This window comes from Bos javanicus, chromosome 6 (genome assembly GCF_032452875.1).
Source record: "Bos javanicus breed banteng chromosome 6, ARS-OSU_banteng_1.0, whole genome shotgun sequence".
NCBI lineage: Eukaryota > Metazoa > Chordata > Mammalia > Artiodactyla > Bovidae > Bos > Bos javanicus.
In genome coordinates, this window is record NC_083873.1 from 60,336,272 (window position 1) to 60,357,314 (window position 21,043).

At 41.7% G+C, this 21,043-nt stretch overlaps 1 protein-coding gene across 15 annotated transcripts in view; it reads right to left on the bottom strand.

Annotated features, from left to right (window-relative positions):
* The window catches only part of APBB2 (amyloid beta precursor protein binding family B member 2), a 382,829-nt gene that overhangs the window by 286,810 nt on the left and 74,976 nt on the right, over positions 1–21,043 (bottom strand). For 13 of the 15 annotated variants that reach the window (XM_061419976.1, XM_061419963.1, XM_061419979.1 and 10 more), the window contains one exon: positions 16,598–16,753. The exons of the other annotated variants lie outside the window; for them this stretch is intronic. The gene's annotated coding sequence lies outside the window, so the exon portion shown is untranslated. The remainder of the gene's footprint in view (positions 1–16,597; positions 16,754–21,043) is intronic. 15 annotated transcript variants of the gene reach the window in all.

A 21,043-nucleotide genomic window follows, 5' to 3' on the forward strand; every position in this document is an offset into this window, starting at 1 on the left:
ATATGGTAGTTCTAATTTTTTGAGGAAATGTCATACCGTTTTGTACAGTGGCTGCACCAATTTACATGCCAACCAACAGTGCTCAGGGTTTCCTTTGTTCCACATCCTCACCAGCACCTGCTGGTGCCTGTCTTTTTGATAACAGCCGTTCTTACAGATGTGAGGTGAGTATCTCACTGTGATTTTGGTTTGTATCCCCCTGGTCATTAGTGACGGTGATCACATTTTCATGTATCAGTTGGCCTTAGACCTTCACCACCTCTAGTTCAAAATTGGGAAAGGAGAATTTCAAGCCTGTATGTTGTCACTCTGCTTATTTAACTTATATGCAGAGTACATCATGTGAAATGCCAGGCTGGATGAAGCACATGCTGGAATCAAGATTGCTGGGAGAAATATCAATAACCTCAGATATGCAGATGACACCACCCTTATGGCAGAAAGTGAAGAACTAAAGAGCCTCTTGATGAAGGTGAAAGAGGAGTGTGAAAAAGATGGCTTAAAACTCAACATTCAAAAAATGAAGATCATAGCATCCAGTCCCATCACTTCATGGCAAATAGACAGGGAAACAATGGAAACAGTGAGAGACTTTATTTTGGGAGGTCTAAAATCATTGTGGATGGTGACTGCAGCCATGAAATTAAAAGATGCTTGCTCCTTGACAGAAAAGCTACGACAAACCTAGACAATGTATTAAAAAGCAGAGACATTACTTTGCCAACTAAGGTGCATATGGTCACAACGATGGATTTTCCCAATAGGCATGTATGGATATGAGAGTTGGACCATAAAGAAAGCTGAGCGCTGAAAAATTGATACTTCTGAACTGTGGTGTTGGAGAAGACTCTTCAGAGTCCCTCGGACAGCAAGGAGATCCAACCAGTCTATACTAAAGGACATCAGTCCTGAATATTCATTGGAAGGATTGATGCTGAGGCTGAAACTCCAATATTTTGGCCATCTGATGCAAAGAACTGACTCATTGGAAAAGATCCTGATGCTGGGCAAGATTGCAAGCAGGAAGAGAAGGGGACGACAGAGGATGAGATAGTTGATAGCATCAATGGACATGAGTTTGAGCAAGCTCTAGGAGATGGTGAAGGACAGGTAAGTCTGTTGTGCTGCAGTCCATGGGGTCACAAAGAGTCGGACATGACTGAGCAACTGAACAAAAACAAGAACAATACCTCTTATGCAGCCTTCTCTTGCCTCTAGCTCTCTCCTTTCCCTTAACTTTCCTACACCGTGCTTATTATCCTGATATACTATATATTTATCTATTTATGGCCATCTCCTCCCATGAGAATGCACGGTCCCATGAGCGTTCAATCCCTGTGTCAGGAAGATCCCCTGGAGAAGGAAATGGCAACCTACTCCAGTATTCTTGCCTGGAGATTCTCATGGATGGAGGAGCCTGGTGAGCTACAGTCCATGGGGTTGCAAAGAGTCAGACACAAATGAGCAACTTCACTTTATGCCTACTGTTTGAAAAATGGGTAGTGCACAGTCTGCACTCACTAAATTTTTGTTGAATAAATTATTTGGTTAGGGAAAAATAAAAAGAACTGCTGGTCTGCTTTCCTAATGACTGCAACTAAATTTCCAGTGACCAAGATCTTCAATGGCCATCTTTAGAGATGCTATAGAAGGAATTCTGTAAATTAAAAGATGAGTCTACATGAGGATTTTCTACACTGCACATCAAGCCAGCAGAGTACACAGTAAATAATAATAATTTTTTAAAAATGAATAAACCTAACTGTTTAAACCTGAGTGGCAAAGGTTTTATGTAAAGCACCAGAATAAGCAAGTTTCACTCTGCAAGCCACAGAACCCCAGTCACAATTACTCAACTCTGCTGCCGCAGGATGTTAAGAGCCAGAAACAATACATCAGTGAATAAGCACAGTTATGTGCCAATAAAACTTTATTGATAAACACTGAACTATGTATAACTTTCACATGTCACAAGATATTATTATTCTTTTAATTTTTTTCAAACACTTAAAAATGTGAAAACCATTCTAGAGTTGTAAACCATATAAAAACAGGCTGTGGACCAAGATTTGACCTCTGCGCTATAAGTTTCCCAATTTACATCCTTTCTAAGGGTGGTTTTTGTTTTGTTTTTTTCTACAAACGAAATACATTCTGCCCCATGAATCTCTTGGATATATAGTCTACAATTAATTAAGCATGGAATAACTGCTTTTGTTAAAGAGTAATAAGCTGGAGAAGCAGTTTATTTAGGTGAATAAACATTACTAATGCACCCTTTCGTGGCTGTCTTTCTACACAGATTTTGGTCATCTTCAAATGCTAGCTCTGTCACCATCTTTTCCCTTATCTAAGTGTTTTCATTTTTCAGCCTGTTTAAGAAATTTCAATCTGCTCTTTCTTCCTTTACAGAGAGGGGAACTGTAACAAAATCTTAGGACAGAGGGGAGAGTGGCTTCCCAAGGATTTGAGGCAAGGTGGATTCCAGTACAATGTTTCCTGATTAAGTGTATAATGTGTTGCTCAAACTTTGCTTCCAAGTACTCTCAAACACCCTCTGTTGTGTGGGCCCTGGAATGAGAACTATTCAGACTGCAGGTGCTACTAGCACTCAGGGTCACCTGTCCCCATGAGCCATAAAAATTTACTGAAAATGCCAGGCTGGCACTAACATAGCCAAAACATGTTATTTCATAACTTAAAGCAGAAGATTTTCAATTCCTCTCATTTATAATGATAGCCTCATCTCTCTTACATAATAGAAATATATGAAAATGAGGAATTTGAAGAAGCACTCTTCATGGTATCTTTCAGAAATGCCGGCCAACACAGGGAAGAGGTGGATTAACATCGGACATGCCTACTGGACTATGGACACCCTATAGAGGATGGGAACGCTTCACAGTAGCACTTCGGATGCTCTCAACCCAATCAAGAAAGAATTCAAGAGGAAAGTCCCCACCCCCTGTGTTCTCTGAGCACAGGAGACATGGAACAAAACTCAAATTTATTTTAACCTAATTGATCACATACTCCACTTGCCCTACTCATTGTGCAAGCAGATCTACTGGAATGTGAAGTGAAATTTTTTTCAGTTTTCTGCAATGCCTCTGGTGCTCTGCTTCTCAAATTTCCCAGTAAATCAAATTCAAATAATCAGGCCAAAGGAAGCCAATGGTTTTCCAACTCCTACTGTAAGCAACGCAGCCTACATACTGACTGTGAAAACCACAGATTAAATTAAGCTTCGCTTGAATTTCAAGATGCCAGAGACGGTCTCCTGAGAAAGCGGACTTGGCTTGAAACCCCGGTGTCTCACACACAGGGTCCAATTCACAGCAAAGACGGCCGTCCACAAAGCCTCCCCGTCTTCCCAGACCTCTCCTCCATTCTGCAAAGCTTGGAATACACACATCAACGAAGTTGAGACATCAAATCACGGAAAGTTGTAAGATAAGCGCCTCGGCCTCATCTCACACTCTTCATTGAGTTTCTGAGGGAAATGGCAACGCAGATGAGGCAGGCAGCTTCCAGCAAAAATAATCAGAAGTGAATAAATACACCAAGGAATCACCACTGTAGCTGCCTGGCAAATCCCATGGGCATTTAGATCGACACATTCTGTTGGGGAATAACCAGGGCCCCAGGGAATCACCCTCTTCCAGACACCCAGACTGTGATGCTGAAACCAGGTGATGGATGAAGTGATGGTGAGGACACTTCCCTAAACAAGCCTGGCTGCTGCCTGTATTAGTCTGCTGCTGCTGCTAAGTTGCTTCAGTTGTGTCCGACTCTGTGCGATCCCATAGACAGCAGCCCGCTAGGCTCCTCTGTCCCTGGGATTCTCCAGGCTAGGACTGCCCTAACTAGCCACCACAGCTTACACGACTGAGATCTCCAAGTCCAAGATCAAGGTGTCACTATCCAGGTGTTGACAAAGCTGCTCTGTTCTAAGGCCGCTCTCCTCGGCTTAGACGCTGCCTTCCTGCTGTTTTCTGCCCTGGGCTTCTCACTACACGTGTCTGTGTCCAGATTTCCTTGTCTTGTAAGAACACCAGTCATAACAAATTAAAGTCTACCTCCGTGACCTCATTTTAACTTAACTGCTTCTCCAAAGACCCTATCTCCAAACATACAATCACATTCCAAAGTACTGAGGATTAGGCCTTCGACATAGGAATCTTGTGGGGGACACAAGTCAGCCCTTGCCCTGCTGGAACCACTGCTATGGCAGGGCTCTGCTTCCATTCATTCTGACCAGTGCCAGAGGCTTGACAATAAACTGATAACTCAATTCTCGCTATTCTGAAAATTAACTAACTTTCTTTATAGTATATAATTTTCACTGCCTTTATAAAATACTTTGTCACATACCAAATACAATCACAAAAAAAGTCATTGGCAATGGGGCACACTAAGCCTCAGCTGCTTTTTTTTATTTTTATTTTTTCTTTAAAGCAATTTGCACTGAAACAAAGATCACCACAAGAAAACATGAGGACACTCAGTTGACATTTATCATAGTGGAAGGCAAGTGTGAAAAAATACATTCTCACTTATTTCATGTATACCTTTTCATGCAGACATTCATGTCTTTGCATGAAGGATTACTTACTGCTGTGTTCATCTGTGCTGCCAACTCTGGATATCAAATGGGTTTAAAAAAATAACACTAAGTGTTGTATACCTAAAGCTAATTTAATATAGTAAGACAACTTAGACTTCAATAAAACACACATGCACAGACACATACTGAAATCAAGACTTCTATTCAAATGAGGTGTGTGGCCAGGAATATCATCAGTGAAATGTAACATTTAAAAATCCTGTATCTAACTGATTACCAACTGAGCTACCAGCTACCAGCTCACTTGGTAAAGAATCCACCTGCAATGCAGGAGACCCAGGTTTGATCCCTGGGTGGGAAAGATCCCCTGGAGAAGGAAATGAATGGAAACCCACTCCAGTCTTCTTGCCTGGAAAATCCCATGGACAGAAGAGCCTGTCCACCAAATTTGGTAAACCACAAAATGATTACCAAAGCTCTTTTTAAAAGAAATACCAAAACCAGTATCATTTAAAGGTGTTTAATATCAATTTAAGCCTCAACAATTTCTGACCTTATAACTGTTTACCTCCTCCATATTTAACTATGTTATTTATCAATTCCATAAACATTTACTGAGACTGTACTATTTAGCAGGCACCATTCGAGGTGCTAGAGATAGGTCACTAAACCAGATCCCCGCCCTCGTGGAACTGAGTCTGATAAGATACACACATCACTTGCCCTACTGTTCTGCAAACACATTTTCCTTCCCAACTTCCCTGATTAGGACATGGGTATCTGCAGCCTCCTAACTCCCCAAATACAAAACCTTGGAGCTATCTTACATTTCTCATTCTCCATCACATCCCTCCTGGGGTCTCCAGGGGCCACTTCCAGCCTTTCTTAATACAGACAATATTACCACCTACAAGCCTTGGCCATCAGCCCTGTGCTCCTCGTCATTCACCAAATCCTGTTATTCCCACCGCTGGGATCCCTCCCCAGTCACTTCTAACCTCTCCACTCCATCACCACAATCCCGGTCATTCTTCTTCTCAATGTACATCACATCCTCTCTAGAAGATGAAACCTGTAAAGCAGGACAAGTGATCTGCTCCCCTTTTATCTGCACTGTTACTTGTGTTTGCACAGAACTTTGGATACACTGTATTAACTCAATATTTTGTATTCCTGGCCGTCTCCCCACTAGACCATGTGCTCTGAAGGCAGGGCTTATTTTTTTTAATTCTCAGTGACAAACGTGAGAGGCCAGTAGACGTTGTGTGCCTCTTGAAAGCCGCTTATTCATCCATGCAACAAGTGATTATCAAGCACCCACTCCCCTCCAAGCAACTATTCTAGATGATGGGGATATATAAGTGAATACAAACCCTCAAATCCCTGCCTTCTGCAATTTATATTTAAACAAATTCCTACCGTACAAATTTATGTTAGAGTGAGATAGAAAGATAATCATTTAAAATGTAAGTAGCCAATGTGTTATAAAAGAATAAGCTCTATAGCAAAAAAATTAAGAGGATAAGAGGGATTTGGGGAGGAGGGGCAGGAAAGTTTGCAATATTCAATACCATCAGGGTAGGCAGGTAGGTTTCACTGGACGGTAACATCTGAGCAAAGGTTTACATAATAGAGAAAGTTCACCATGTGGGTGCCTGGGGGAAAGGATACAGGAAGAAGAAACAGCAAACGTGAAAGCCCTGAGGCAGACATGTGCTCAGTGTGTTGAAAGGCCAGTGTGGCTGGAGTGCACTTAGCCCAGGGGAGAACAGGAGGTGATGAGGTTCAAGAGGGAAGGAGGGGGCTTGTTACGGAGTCGGTCAGGTAACTGGAAGGACTTGTATCTTTTACTGTGAGGACAAAGAAATCATTGCAAGTTTTGAGCAGAAGGTGTCCTAGAGTGACGTGAGTCTGAACAGAATCACTCTACCGAGAATGGAGAGAGACAGAAGTGAGGACAGAATCAAGGGAAGAAGTGAGGAGGCCCCTGGAAGAACTCAGGCAAAACAGAACGGCGGCTCGGGTCAAGGTAGCAATGCGGCTATGTTCTGATCGCTGAGTCAATAAGGTTTCTGACGGACTGGATGGACCTTGGAAAAGTGTCTCCATTTCTTCCTGAGAATAACAGTCAACTTCACTGAGAGGAACAAAGCCCCAGCCAAGACCCTGCTCCTTACCCCTTGGCGGCTGTCAAAGTCAGGATTCATTCTCCCATGCTCAGGTCCCGCCTCTCCCGTCATCCTTCAAGTGGCAGGGGGGACCGGAGCTCAGGATGCTGCCCCATCACAGCGTCACCTGCTCTCAGTGCATCCCCTTTGGGGCACAGACCTGCTCCAAGGCCCTCCACCGCCTCCTCCCATGCTCAGCCCCGTCTCAAGGCCTCAAACCTCTCTGTCAACCTGCCTCTGCCCTCCATCGCCCTCGCTGGCCCCCTGCAGTGCCCTGGGCCTCAGGCCCTTGCTGCCCCCTCAGGTTCACTGCAGGTCCCAGCTCCTCTAGGACTTCTCCCCAGGATGCTATGGCTCACGTTGGTTTCTACCTCCTCAGGGTTCCTGCGGTCTTCAGCACTTGTACCAACCATCCACATCACTCTGGCCCATCTACACTGTGTGCTCTGAGAAGGCAAGAGCCACGCCACAAGCTTCTCAGGCCCGCCCCTCCTCCCCCCATCACCTACCCTCCAGGAAGCAATCCTAACACTTGCTGACAAAGATCATCACAGGGGAAAATCCAAGAGGACAATGTTTGAATTATTTTAAGTGTACTGTTAACATCTGAAAAGTGCAAGGAGTCACATAAAAATCCAAATGTACGTCTTCTCTCAAAATATGAGAAGATCACTGGAAGATCAGGCAACATTGGCCCTTGTTCCTGAATAGCTGAGTGGTAACTGTGCCCCCTTTTTCCCCGCTTATGCTCCAGTTCACTTGCTTACTTTTCTGCCAGGTCCTGGTAGGCAGGTGAGTTTCCAATCCCCATACCAGGCACTGGTTACCCTGAATTTTTAAAATATCAAGTTCTTTTGGGAACTGAATATTAACTGAAGGTAGTATCGGTTTTTCTCACTCATACAGTGACAAACTTGTTTAGACTTTTCTATATTTTAAAAAAAATTACATTAATTCTATACATACACCAATACATACACATATGTACTTTGTATTAACCTTCCAACAGATTACAATTTCTACACTCTGGTTTAAATACCTTCCACTATGGGGGGGAGGGTATAATTCTTGTGGTAACTAAGTGTAAGAGGGTCAGATGTCAATACAGAAGCTATATATAAAGAAAGGAAGACAAGGCAAAAATAAGTAATACTGATGAGCTATTTATCAAATCATTTTAGGGGAAAAAAGCTACTAAAATTATTGTGGAAACTATAAAAATTTCCATGGTTTTATAGATTTTTAAAAATAAAAACGTCAAGGATAAGAGACTGAAATATGTACAGTTAAGGGATGTTACAATGGATTTGTTCTCCACACCACAACTGCCTACATGCTAAAGAAAAATTGTTATCTTTCTATTATTAAATTTCAGCATCTAAACTAAGACCACAGGAGGTAAAGTGAAAGTCACTTAGTCATGTCCAACTCTTTGTGACCCCATGGAATATACAGTCATGGGATTCTCTAGGCCAGAATACTAGAATGGGTAACCTTTCCCTTCTCCAGGGGATCTTCTGAACCCAGGGATCGAAGCCAGCTCTCCCGCATTGCAGGAGGATTCTTTACCAGCTGAGCCACAAGGGAAGCCTAAGAATACTGGAATGGGTAGCCTATCCCTTCTCCGGGGTAAGTCACACCATAAAGAAATGGATACAAAGGTTTCCAGAGCACCTTACCGACAGCAGAAGAGTCAGCAGTTACTGTTACTGGAAGAGTTTAGGGGAGTCACCTCCTTTGACCTATGACTCCTGTCTGGGGGATTTTAATTAAGAGGAAAGCAAGATCTAGACACAGAAGTCAGAAGTTACTTAAAAGGCACCCTGGCTTTATCTGTGCATCAGTCATTACTTCTAGTCCAAACAGGCAGGCCTTTCTTAGCAAACAGCTCTCCTGATTTAGCAATCAGATTTTGGAGACTTCCACGGCCACCTCCAGCCTTGTGGTCTGAAAAGCAAATACAATTCAGTCCAAAGCTCATATTTAAAGCAAACAAACTGAGCATAAGAGTACACTTTCAGACACACTTCAGCTCGATGGGATTCTTTGTCCTTCAAATCACATTTGGTAAATATCTTTCTCTTTTTTCATTCTCAGCTCAATGTTTTAACTAAAAAGCTTTCAAGGGAACATTTGCTGGCTTAGCATATACTTTACCACTCTGCCCATAAAAGTTACCTATCTCCTCTACATGTAAAGAGGCAAGAAAAAGGGGGAAATTTACAGTGTTTTAAAAACATTCAGTAAGGTTTTATAAACTGTATTAAAAAATATAATGAATGGTTATGGTCATGATCATACACTGCCCAGCTAGCTCTTTATTCTTGTTTAAAAGGAAAGAAAATGAATAAGTGAAAATGGCTAGAAAACTCAAATAATACAGAAAAGAAAGAAAAGTTTTTCGGTATAATAACAGTACATATTTTTCCACGGAGAACAAGACATAAGTACCATTAAAACATTTATACAAAAGGAAATGGTATTCACATGATTTGGAAAAGATTTTTTTCATTTTATATAGATAAATGCACATATGTATATATACAAGTGTATGTGTGTGTATATATATAAATGATATAATTCCAAATTGGCACACAATAGAGCTCCTTCATTCTTTACAAATAAGCTATGAGAGTAAAACCTGTACAAATATCTTGGCACAGAGTTAACAAAACCTATTTATGAAATTGCTGGTGATTTTAAATTTTGAAATATGTTACCAAATTGCCCTCCAGTGGCATCTACTTTATAAGATAATCCAAACAGCAGTCCCTTTTCTGCATATAATGTAAGTATTACAACTGACCTGCTTTGCCTCAAACCACATCACGGAACTGCCAGACAATCAACCCATCACAGAACAAGTCACGCTCTTCCAGACAACACAGATTCTACAAACGAAACCAGCAGCATCATGGATCAAAGCTGGAGGCTGGCAATCACAGCTTCGCGAAGAGTGCCATGCAGCTGACCTTTTATTTTTTTCTCTATTCTTTGTCTAAGACACTACCGCAGGAACGGCTGGGTAGGGGCAGAGAGATTACCATCTCCTGGGGGTTTACCTTAGTGTACACGGGATGCTATGGTGAAACACCACAGACTGGGTGGCTTACAGACAACAGGAACGTATTCTTTCTCACAGTTCTGGAGGCTGGATGTCCAGCTCGAGGTGCCAGCACAGCCACCGTCTGGTGAGGGCCCTCTTCCTGATTCACTGCTGGAGTTCCCACAGTATTCTCAAATGGTAGAAGGAGCCAGGACGTCTCTGAAGCCTCTTTTATATGGCAGTAATCAGGGCTCCAGTCTCATGACTTAAGCACCTCCCAAAGCCACCACCTCCTCATACCATCATCTTTGGAGGTTAGGATTTTACCATGTGAATTTGGGGAGGGGACACATTTATCTGGACTTCCCCGGTGACTCAGTAGTAAAAGAATCCGTCTGCAATGCTAGAGACTCAGGTTCAAGTGCTGGGTCTGAAAGATCCCCTGGAGTAGGATATGGCAACCCACGCCAGTATTCTTGCCAGGGTAATTCCATGGACAGAGGCGCCTTGCAGGCTAAAGTCCATGGAGACAGGAGCGGTACTCAACTATCCATACTAGCAGATGGAAACACTAGAAGTCTGAAACCATCATAAAGTTGAACACCTTGATCCCTCCTCATGGTCAAATGCCACAGGGCCTCCATAAGACAGTGCCAAGAAGCTCGAAGCTCCCCAGACAAGAAGTGCAGAGTCAGGGTCAGGGATAGTTGGGGATAGTCAAGGGGTCCAGGATGACATTCTTCCTTCCTTCTAAGTAAGCTGCTTGGGAGTGTCTGATTCCCTCAGCAACCAGATACCTCCAGGTAGCTGACAGCAGGTTGACTGAGCATGTGGCTAGGCCACATATCTTGGCTGTAAAATCATGGACAGACCTCCAAACAGTTGTACATTTTTATTTCTGCCTCTGAGGGTCTGATTAGGTGTTTTCCTCAGGAAAAAAGCCTTGAAAAACCCCCATCCACTGACAACCTCCTACCTATTTATTTATCAAAAATAACAAAATGCCACTTCTCCAGATTAATCTACATCCATGTTAACCACTCTCTACTTGGAAATTCCAAAGCATCCTACTCATATAGTACTTTGGGCCTTTATTACCTCATTAGTTATAATAACGATGGAAGATATACAAAGAGAGACACAGAGTTTTGTACAGACCAACCACTTTGTAAGCTGTGCAAAGCTTTTTATTTATACAGGTATATCATGAAATTTGAGAAACAAGTTTAGATTCAAATTTAAATCAGTAGCTGGGAGACTTGGATAAAACCATTCGATCTCTCAGCTCCAGAGCATCTTCATCTGTAAAACAGGTAATACTGTCTCTCTCGTAGGATGCTTGTGAGGATTCTCCCCACTCCATCCAGTCCCACCAAGAGCCGAGAAAGTGCTTAAGTCCTCAGCACACTAGACAAGCTCAATAAAATGTTAGCTCTCCCACAAGGGCTTCTATTCTGGCTATCTCACCTAGGATACTTCATTTTGTTCCCTCCAGCAACTATCAAAGTTGACTTTGTTAATACTGTTAACAAGTTCATTTGGAATTTAACTGAATTGCACTGAACCAAGTAAAATTAATTCAGCATCTCTTCGCACTCAAAAATGAATGCCTCCCTCAAGATCAGTGGTCATTTTTCATCCAACTTTAGAATCATCGAGGGCCTAAAGGCACGGTTGGCACTCCAGACTTTCTATTTCTGAGATTAGTCTCTGGTAAAGCCACTAATTGTCTCTTACCTGCCCAGGCACTGCCACTGTACTTGAACTGGACACCAGAAAAGAGTCACAGCACTCACAAACTATTTACAACCTAAAGTCATCAAGAGAACCACCCTTAAGAAACCAAGCATGGACTAGTTACAAAGACTCTGGATTCTGTCCTCAAAAGGCCTCAGCAGCATGAAGAATGCAAGAAAAACTGTTGCCTTTAATTCTTAAAAAGAACACACTAGCAAACTATATAGAGCATTTCCTAATGAAAGCTAGACTGATGTTGATATTCGTTTTCAAAATAAATTACTGGCTTGGACACTGTCTATGCAAAAACATCCAACAGACTTATTTTTGCTTATAAGTGAAGATCAATTCTTTTTGAACAGTAATAATCAATTCAGAAACTTGAGAATTTCTAAGCAGTTACCATATCATGTATATAGGTCATATTCGGACAGTGTCATCAGATTAAATGTTTCCTTCATTATAGATCATTACGGGACTGAGAAACCACTGCTTGTTCTTACATCAGTAATTATACGAAAATAAACGACCACTGACTACATGTCACCGGAGTATGGTACCTTTAAAGGAAACCTAGTACCTTATTATAAAGACATGCAAAAAATAAAAAAATGCAACATTCCAAACTCTATTAACATGTACATTTACCATAAACATCCTCATTAAAGGTTTCACAGGAACGTGGTTTCTCCTAATGAAAGCCAGTTCCAGACATGCTCTTCATTCTTGCACCAGCCTCACCAAATGTGACCACACTGACCTGATTTTGGCTTTATCTGCAACCATATTATTATAAATAAGCAGGAACCTTCACAGATGTAATTGCACCACAACTCCAACTGCAGCAGCTCAGTCACTTCAACCCTCTAACTTCAGACTGCAGAAGGCTCCATTCAAACTAAAGCGCAGTTCAGAAGTTACCCTCACTCAGCCCTACTGTGTTTCAGTTCCCCAAGAAAAGCAAGACCAACAAGGCCACAGCCTCTTAGAATATTATACTACACTCCTCAGAGGGTCATTCATCATTCTGTGCATAGGTCACAAGGATTTTTTAAAAGGACACCAAAGAGAAAACACTGAAAGGAGTGACTCGGTTAAAAAATTCGTGATACCCATTTCCAGGTCCTAGAGAAATAAACAAAAGCTTACTTATTGTTTTTTCTCTTAAATGAAAATAAAAAGAGTAATTCCATGTTGCTCCGTGGATGTCCTCTTATGAAGTGAGCTTATCTACCAAAGGACTGCAAGGAAAGCAAAGGGGCCAGGTAACAAACACGTCAGCTCCACACAGGTGGAAATGAGAAGATTACAAAGAAAGAGCAGGAAGCAGATAAGCCATCCTGGAGAACTGAGCCCTCCGGAAAACGGGAGGCAGGGCTTGACCTACTAATGGAATTGCAGAAAACATGTTCTAAATCTAATCGTGATTTTAAAATCTGATTAAAGTCCAATAACAGATGTCTGCTTTTAGCTATATGACAGGGAGGAGAAATGTCTCTGAATCTCACCAACACAAAATTAATATTTTTTCACATTAAAAATAAAAGTCAAAATTGTAACTTTACTAGAAAACAAAATAAAATGGCCAACTAGAATCCAAACATCACAATAAAGCACTTTTTTCCTTTTCTGATCTTTATGCATTCCCAATTTTTACAAAGTCATAACTAAAGAAGAGATAAAAATTTGCAGCCCTTATGTTTCTAATATAATTAATGTCTTCACAGCAAGCAGTCCATTGAGAACCATACCAACAAAAGGCAAAAACAGCACACTTAAGGACAAAAGTGTACCTAGCACTTTATATTACAAAAAAGGTCCAATTTGCATAAAACGTAAAACCATACTATAATCCCCAAACCCAAGACATTTTAATTGACAGTTTTCATTTAGTAAAATACTCGTTTTATAAAATTTATCTTTCTTTGTGTAAAGACTCAATTCGTATAATCATTAATGAAAACACTTTAAATTCTTGAAATAATATACCAAAAATATAAATCCTTCAATCAGTAATCATTGGTAATGATTAAGACAGATGTAATCTTACCTGGTTCCTGAGAAACCTGTATGCAGGCCATTAAGCAACAGTTAGAACCAGACATAGAACAATGGACTGGTTCAAAATTGGGAAAGGAGTACATCAAGGCTGTATATTGTCACCCTGCTTATTTAACTTATATGCAGGGTACATGTTGCCAAATGCCCGGCTGGATGATTCATAAGCTGAAATCAAGAATGCCAGGAGAAATATCAACAACCTTGGATATACAGATGATACCACTCTAAAGGCAGAAAATGAAGAGGAACTAAAGAGCCTCTTGAAGGTGAAAGAAGAGAGTGAAAAAACTGAGTAAAAACTCAGCATTCAAAAAACTAAGATCATGGCATCTGGTCCCATCACTTCATGGTAAATAGATGGGGAAACAATGGAAATAGTGACCGGTTTTATATTCTTCAGTTCCAAAATCATTGTGGATGGTGTTGACTGCAACCACGAAGTTAAAAGACACTTGCTTAAAAGCTATGACAGACCTAAACAGCGTATTTAAAAGCAGAGACATTACTTTGCCGACAGAGGTTCGTAGAGTCAAAGCTATGATTTTTCCAGTAGTCATGCACGGATGTGAGAGTCGGACCAAAAAGAAGGCTGAGTGCCAAAGAATTGACACTTTTGAATTGTGGTGTTGGAGAAGACTCTTCAGAGTCCCCTGGACAGCAAGGAGATCAAAACAGTCAGTCCTAAAAGAAAGCAACCCTGAATATTCATTAGAAGGACTGATGCAGAAGCTTCAATACTCTGGCTACCTGATGTGAAGAGCTGACTCATTGGAAAAGACCCTGATGCTGGGAAAGATTGAGGGCAAGAGGAGAAAGAAGTGGCAGAAGATGAGATGCCTGGATGGCATCACTGACTCAACGGACATGAGTTTGAGCAAACTCTGGGAGATAGTGAAGGACAAGGAAGCCTGGCGTGCTGCAGCCCATGGGGTCCTAAAGAGCTGGACGTGACCTAGAGACTGAATAACAACAGGGCAAAGAGTAGGGAAACTCCACTTTCTGCTCAGCTTTTCTGAAACCTATAACGGCTTCCTCCAAACAAAGACTATTAATTTTTTTAAAGTCAAATAAGGTCAATTATAAAAAACACAAAGTAATAATCATAAAGCCCAACCTTGAGAAGAGGAAACAAATCAGTAAAGTTCATGATGCATTTGGAATTCTGCTTACACCAGAAAGCCAACTCATGTTTTTGGTGAGAAAAGCAGCTGTTCCCCTCTGGTGTTCAACTCTGGACAACTTCTTGAAAACCTCTCATTTGGCTGCTCCCGAAACAATTGTGTTTACAGTAAATACCAAGATTCTACTACTGGTGAAACTCTGAAATTATCTTCCTTATCGGCAATTAACTATAGGCTCTGGAAAGCCTCCCTTTCTTTCAGACTCAAAAAAGCAAGTAATTGAATTAAATATAGTTCTAAATATGTGCCTGTTCCTCCTCTGTGAAATAACAGCTCTCTCTGCTAGTCTCTTCCCAAGCCAGCAGAATAATAATTCCGCATCTCTTTGACTCCCACAGAATTTTGCTGCCTCTGGTGACACACTTTCACTCTGTGGGTCAGCTAGCCTAACGCTGATCTGATCTGGCCTATCACTGCAAGCCCCTGAGGACAGGGGCTGAGCCACGGTCACTTCATGCGAAGACTTCACACTGAAAGGTATGGCCAATCAGGATGTTTTGGGATATAAGTGATCAACCCCTAATTCAAACTACCTAGCTAACCTTCTGGCAGAGGGAAACTGGAGTTGCTGGCTTTGGGGCCTGCTGGGTCTGGGGCCACCCATGGTGGGTATAAGGTGGGTATCTGTGTGCGTGTGTCTCCCTAGCGCCATTCCCCTTCTGCCATCAGCCTACTCGGATCTCCTGTATGTTGACTTCATCCTCAGAAAGCGTCTTCCTACATGGTATCAAAGAGGGTCACTAGCAGCTCCAGCTTAACAAACCCACAGACAGGAAAAAACTCTGCAACAGTTCCATAATTCCATACCTCCACAACGGATCCTTGTGACCCTGACTAGCCAAGCTGATGTCACATGCCCAAGACAGAGGCAATGGAGTCATCGCCTCCTCTGACTACATGGGCTGAGAACAAAGCAAGGGTGACTGATGGCTCAGGGGAAATCCGGATGATTTATTGAAAGGAGGAAAGAGATGCTGGGTGGGCAAAGCCAACAGACACTCCCTGCTTCACAGGCTCTGAAGACCGCTGACTCAGACCCTTCTGCTTATTACTTGTAATTCCCTTCTACTTATTAGGTGTAACCACTGAACACTGAATACAAAGTGTTTTCAGTGTCTGTCCCTGTATGACATTCTTTCTCAGAATGAATTCTTTCCCACCTTACTGCCACCTGTGAGGCGGGCTATGCAGTTTCCTTCCCCTGCTTCTCAGTGAGGCTATCTTGCATTTAGTTACATTCCTATTGTTTTCAGGACATTTCTTCTCCTTTGTCCTGGGTATCTCAACACCAAGTGCACACACTGTTGAAAACGAGTGTGTTGCTAGCTTTTGTTTGGAGAGAGATTTAAGAGTAGGTAAAAATTTGCCAAGCAAACCAAAGGAACACACACAGAAGTACCCCGCCTCCCTCAAAATGGGGCAGGTCTCCACAATCCACCCTTCCTAGTGTGGAAACACACATGAGGGAAAGTCTCTGAGAGTCTCAGGACAAGTCCAGGCTTTCTCCCCAAAATAAAGCCAAGATCAAGGAGTGATTACAGGTGACCTCTGGTCATGGTTTGTTGTACATTTGCTAACCTTTAGACCTTCCTCTCTTCTCTGAGAGAGAGAGGATGGGACAGAGGAGAGGGGAAAGGAAAAGAAAGAAAGGAGGATAACTATACACCATATACAGAAGTTTGCCAGGCTATCTGCCATTTGTACAACGGCCAGGAATCCCTCAAATAACTGGGAATGATTATTTAGGGTTGTCTCAAAAACACTGCATGAAATAACAAAACCACCTTCCCCATGTGATCCAATCCACTTTACCCAGCCTCTCTGATCTTATACCAACCTGATCTTGCTTAAGTTATCGTCTGTCTCAGGCTTTCACAGGAGCTTTCTTTTATGGATTTTCCATCCAGCAAACATTTCTGTTCCCCGGCTGGGCAGATCCAACCACAGCATGCTTGGCTACAGACGGCAGCAGCTCACCCACAGCAGCTCCAACCTGGAGGGGGGCGAAGGCCGGAATCCATTAGAGGAATTCACAGTCACAAACACGCTCTCTCTCAGAACTGTATGTCTGGCAGGAGAACTCCCAGCATCGTCCAAACGTTTAAAATCATTAATGAACAGAGACAACAGTTTATAAGGTCTCCTAAAGACACCTTACAAGTTTGGGCTATTCTGAGGGGGAGGATTGAAGTGTTTAATTATTACTAAAAAGGTTTGGCCAAATGCTTATGCTCTGTTTGTGGAAAATTTAAAAGCCAGATGTTTTAATTAACCACAGAAAACACAAGCTACAACTAAAATTTCATGAACACACTGATCTGCCCTGTGGAAAACCACAGGAATGTTCTGGCAAGGCTCGGACTGAATTCTTGGGACACAGAGGGCTGGGATCATTCCCCTTAGGAACCCGAACAGAAAATTAACTTGCTCAATATGTTTTAAAAAAGTAAAATGAAACCCAGATTTAATCTCAGTCAAATACAAAAGCATTTCAGGACTTCAAAGGGCACCACCGAAAGACACACAAGGGAAAGGTCACAAAAAATTCCAGTGTGGTATAGGATTTAGAATGCATTTTCAATGCAAAGTGAATAGTGTAGCAGAAAAGTTCACAGGCTAAATAACCCAAAGGAGAAACTAATCATCTTTCATTTCCTAATAGAGGAAAATGATGTATGAAAACCAATATTCAAGTGAATCATAAATATTATCAAATGTATAATATGTTCAGGCAAAAGGAATCACTTAACTATCCTGCTTCAGGCCAAACCTGCACCCTGGCCCACACTACCTACTATGCTCCAGCTTGAAGAATCAAGGCATCCAGAAAAACTGCTAAAATAACTTAGGCTCACTGAATTCAGAAACAGAAAAATGAGGGAATCTTATAAAAGCAATTAGTGAACAATTAAGAACAGATTAAAAAGTCTTTCTTAGTGATAGTACTAGTTATGACAGCATCAATACACATCAAATATTGATTCAAGAGAGAACGAAACACATGTTATTTTCAGATACTAGGTCCACAATTCTATTTCTGTAAGTCACAGACCCTGACACAAGTGTGCCAAGCATAATATTACATTAATCTCCATCTTCATTTGAAACCTCTGTGGCAAAAATAATTTCAAAAGGAACACAGCAGGAAAAAAGCAAGATATCAAGGTATCTATCTGTGGTGTAATCCCAGTTTTGTTCTACAAATTGAGTGTATATAATCTAAAGATTTCAAAGCATGAACAATAATGGCTATTTCTGGATCATGGAATTAGACATATTTGTGTTTACATCTTAGTGTTTTTCCAAGTTTTATACAATTAATATGTATCATTTTTAGAATCAGAATATTTTTAAATAAGGTTTTTCTTACTAAACAGTATGGGAACACGAATCAGAAATGGAATACCAATATAATATATTAGCCTCATTTGTGGGCTTCCTTTTATCTGAAGAATAAGAGCTAAAATTAAAAAGACTTCATTTATCTGAACTCTGTAATTCTTCATTTAGAAGTTCAAAACCCAAGTGTCCAATAACACCCCCAGGGTTGAACAACTACTTTTCTAGGAACAAGAAATTTTTACTGATTTTGCAAACCTGTCACAAAGAAACAAGAACATAGTTATTCCTCTCCCTTAACTAATGCATCTAAATTTCTCTATCACTAGCCACGCTATACAACTCTCACTTATTAAAAATGTCCTGATGTCACTTAAGATTTCACAGGAGCAGAGCCCTTGGTAAACACTGCCACACGCCATTTCTGATATTTCCAGCATCTCAGAAAACACAAAACACAATGGTGGAATCTCAAGGGAATGGCAACCCACTCCAGTATTCTTGCCCGGGGAATTCCACGGTCAAAGGAGCCCGGTGGGCTATAGTCCGTAGGGTCATGAAGAGTCGGACACAACTGAGCAACTAGCGCTTTCACTAACACTGGGGTACCTGGCGGTCCACCACTCTAAGAAGACAACGTCCTCAGTTTTCAAATGAGGACACTGCGGCCCAGAGAGATCAAATGTCTCTTCCAAGGCCACACAGCTGGTGGGGCAGGGATAAGTCCAGATAACCAGCTCCACTGTGACCACCTGCTCTATCCACTACTATATCTCGGCACGTACTCCACCACAGGTTAAATTCATATTAGCAAAACGAGTAGAACAAGACAAGAAATGTATTCTGTCAAAAATGAAATGCATGCAGGGAAAGAAAAGCAGAGACTCAAAGCTGGGCTAAACTAGATGAGGCTCTGCCCATAACCCGCTCTGCCGGAGAAACAATGGCTGCAGTGTGAGCAGGCAGCAGGTGCCTTGAACAGAAACCGCCTGTCATGCCAAAAGCTTTCTGGTCCTAGTACTTGTCCTGCTGATGACAGCACGGCTCCAGTGCTCGAAGCAGGACAAGAGGTTTTCAACAAGAGAAAACAACACTGGCACCTGTGAGCCACCTGTGGGTGAGACGAGGGACATGTGCTCACCCCACTGTTGGCAGTAAATAATCTACTAAATGATCAGACATCAAGTCTGAGCCTCCTCCTTCCAAAAGTTTCAGGGAAGAGATACGATTGATTTCAAAAATTAAGAAACAGAGTGGGATCATTTTGTAAAATACAGAAACAGCAAATCCTTATGTTGTGTACCTGGAACTAACAGTGTTGTAGGTCCATTATGCTTTAATAAAACATTGCTTGAAAAGAAAGGAAGGCAGGAACAGGAAGGAAAGGAAAGAAGAGAGTCACCAATAACTAAAATAAAATAATCCTAGCGCTTCATCTCTTATGCCAGATACAAGCGTGGGGGTAAGCAGGACTTTTCCTCACTTCCTCTAAGTGAAGTATACGAACAATGCTCCTCTTCACTTCTTTCTCAGCATTCACCTATAGCGTCCACACCACGCCAGTCAGAAACCTAGGAGTCCCACAGATGTGAAAGCCCGATGAGTAAGGGAGAGGAGAAGACAATGGCAGTGACGAACTCAGAATCGCTCCCTGAAAAGCCTTCACTGAGCTCCCTCCCGTCACCCCGTGCCTACTGTGCAGCCAGACCACAAAGGCAGGAACTGTGAAGCCGCTAAAAAAGCGCTGCATCCAAGGACGATGTGAGCCTGCTTTGTAAGCGGCCGGGCCAACACAATGGCCCCGTCCCGCCTCATCTCAGGAGTCAGGCGCCCGAAAAAACGCATTTTTTTTCCACCCCAGACTGCTCCTTCCCCACTATCTATTTCCATGGCTGGACCCTGGAGGAAAGACAATATTGACAGTTTATTCATCCCCCTTCCGTGCCTCTGCTCTGATGCTAAAGGTTAATGTCCACAGAGGGCAAAAGGAATCAGATTCTTGTTGCTATTTCACAATGAAATCAAAGCTTGGTAGTGAGTGTTGTTCTAGGAACTCTTGGAAAGTCATTTGTAAGGTAATGACAGTAAGTTTAAATTTAGCAGTCTGGTAGAATGAACTCTGGCCTGCTAATCAAATTTGGCACAGTCTTGCTGAAATCACAAAATTATCTTTCTCAATGACAGACTAAACATAAATTAGATCAGATTCATTGATTTTGAAATCCTTTCTTACTGGGAACCCTGACTGTGTGCTACCTGGTTCTTTATCTTCACCCAGTGTCTTTGGCAAAATGTGCCCCTAGATACTGCCACTATCTGAGAATCTTAAATGTATGGTCAGCACTTTTCCCCCGTTTTAATATCACAGGGAAAGTTTGTCCTTCCTGAGCCTGATTCCAGAAGTATTAGCCAAGCCAATTCAATACTTCTGAAATTTCTCTCTCAAAATGATCAGGAGTACCAGGCAAGAATATGTCAGAGAACATTACTTTCGTGGTGTGGGAAATTTTATTTTAAAAACTTAGATTGAGAGTATTGATAACTTCACATCTTAAAATATTTGGGAGAGGAGAGTATAAGTCATTTGAAATAATGAGGGCTGTGTTTTAAGTTACACATCACCAGCAACTGAAATCTATAAGCGAAACTGGCACCCAATGAAGTCTGTGGAGACATGACAATTTTAAAAAGGTTTCATACAGTAATGTCCCCTGTCATGCTCTCAAGTAAAGAGGGTTGCAACATTTTGGAAGGGGAGGAATTGACGCTTTCTAATGTTCTAAAAACTGTTCTTCGGAAGTAAACTTGGTTCAAAATGGAAAAAAAGTACAAACGATAAGGCTGTATATCATCACCCTACTTATTTAACTTATATGAAGAGTACATCATGCAAAATGCCGGGCTGGATGAATCACAAGTTGGAATCAAGACTGCCAGGAGAAAT